General features: G+C 37.3%; 1 pseudogene; it reads right to left on the bottom strand.

The window, feature by feature from the left end:
* Positions 1–889: 889 nt before the first annotated feature.
* Positions 890–2,035, bottom strand: LOC129547622 (annexin A1 pseudogene; annotated as a pseudogene).
* Between the last annotated feature and the right edge of the window lie 271 nt (positions 2,036–2,306).

The following is a 2,306-nucleotide window of genomic DNA, read 5'->3' as shown; positions in this document are numbered from 1 at the left end:
GACATGAAGAAATGAGATAGAATTAATTTGCTTATTCATGGAAATTAACTGGAATAAAATGGTAAAAATTACACAGCCAGAGCCAATTCAAAATTTATTTCACATGAAATTTAAAGGCAAAGAGAAAAGACTAATAAAATTAATTTCCTTTTCTTTCTACTTCTGATTGAGAAAAGAGACGTTCAGGATCAAGATCAGAATTGCCATTGTCAGCCACCTAGCTGGTGGCATTGTCTTAACAGTGTTACCAGATTATAATCTTGGTGAACTGTGTTTCACATTCACTTCCTAAGTCTTCACAAGGCCTCATTTTTCCAGCATTCTTAAAATCCATCCATCTCCTTGTTCCTGCTATCAATACTCCCCTTCCACTGTACTTTGAGGTATAATTGGGACAAATGTCAATGTCTCCTAACTCTTCTAAACCCTCTAATTTCCACTGACCTTTCTAAAATTAAAATCTAATCATCTCAGTTTCTACCTTAAAATTCTTCAATGGCTCTTTTCATTGCCATTAGAATATAGTGCAAATGCCCTGGCTTGCCTTTAAAATCCTTTTTGAATGAGTTTGAGAGTGTTTCTTCCAACCATTATTGAGAACAGTATGAAGATTTCTTTTTTTTTTTTTGTCCTGTAAAATCATTTTATTTTCTGCATGGTAAACATTTTTCTTAGGCATTGTTACTAGAACAATCTCTTTGTATGGTTTTATAGTTTGGAATAACTATATTTTTTTAAAAAATTTGTCTTTATTTTATAGAGTTATAATACAAAAAATGATTTATAGGCTATATTTTTCAGAAAGAAGTTACTAGACTATATTCCTATTGAAGAAACTTTCCTATTTAAATCTATGATATGGAATGAAAAGATGATTAAAAAGTCTTCTGATCAAAAAGCTGGAGATCATCAAAGGAATGTTTAGTCTCCTCCATAGAGAGCCACCAGGATTTTTTCATAATCTCCTTTGGTTTCACCCAGGATGGCTTGACAGAGAGAGATGCCATACAACTTCTGATAGCATGCTTTGAGGTCATTCATGTCAATTTCAGAGAGGGAAACCATAATCCTGATTGGTGTCTTATGACAAGTTCCAGCCCCCTTCATGGCCTGATGGAGCTTCTCAGCGAAGAACATTGGCTTGTTTGTAGCACACTTCACAATAACTGTGAGGCATTTCTCGATGTCACCTTTCAACTCCAGGTCCAGAACTGTGTTCATGTCATGCTTACTATACTTGGAATATTTCTGAAACACTCTGTGAAGATGGGGATAGCTCCTGGTGGTAAGAATGGTAGTGAACACATTCACATCTGTCCTTTTTCTTCTTTCTCCTGCTTCATATAAGGCCATGGCATCTGAATCAGTCAAGTCGTCATTTACAGCAAGCTCCTCAGATCAGTCACCCTTAGCAAGAGAAAGCAAAGCCTTCTCATAATCTCCAGATGTGTCTGAGGCGATGTCTTTAGCCAGATCTCTCTTCAGTTCTTCTCTATAGACTGTTAATTTCTCTGATTTCTCTGTTAGTTCTTGATGCCAGAATTTCATTCAGTGTGTCTTCATCAGTCCCAAGGCCCTTCATGGCAGCACGGAGCTCTTCAGCATCAAACTGGGCTGGAGTTTTCAACAGAGCCAAAACAACTCCCTCAAGGTGACCAATGAGGGCTTTCTTCAGAATTTCATTAAGGGGCTTTCCTTTCTCCTGCAGATAAGCTGCTTTGATCTGATGACGCTGTGCATTGTTCCTCTTAGTCAGAATTTCAATGATGGTTGCTTCATCCACACCTTTAACTGTGATTGCTTTATGCAAGGCTTCAACATCCGAGGATGGATTGAAGGTGGGATAGGGGCTCACTGCTGACCCAGGACCACCTTTGGATCCTTTCACAGTTTTAATGTATTCCTGCTCTTCATTTTCAATAAACCAGGCCTGTTTGGGGAATTCAGATACCATTGCCATTTTTGAAGGATCTTTTTGTTTTTTTCACATCCATACAAAGAACTAAAGAGAGATTCTTCTCTGAACGGTTTGTGCTGGAAGTCTGAAGATTTCTTTAAAAAATTAAATAAAAATAGAGCTATCTTATGATCTAGCAATCCCACTCCTGGACATACATCCAGAGAAAATCATAATTCCAAAAAATACATTCACCCCAATGTTCACTGCAGCATTATTTACAATAGCAAACACATAGAAGCAACCTAAATGTCCATCAACAAAGGAGTGGATAAAGAAGATGTGGTACATATATACAATGGAACCTCAACTCAGCCATGAAAAAAGAGGGAAATAATGCCATTTACAG

Source organism: Moschus berezovskii, chromosome 24 (assembly GCF_049115385.1).
Source record: "Moschus berezovskii isolate FMDL1 chromosome 24, NW_MosBer_1.0, whole genome shotgun sequence".
NCBI lineage: Eukaryota > Metazoa > Chordata > Mammalia > Artiodactyla > Moschidae > Moschus > Moschus berezovskii.
This window is presented reverse-complemented; position numbering and strand designations above follow the sequence as displayed.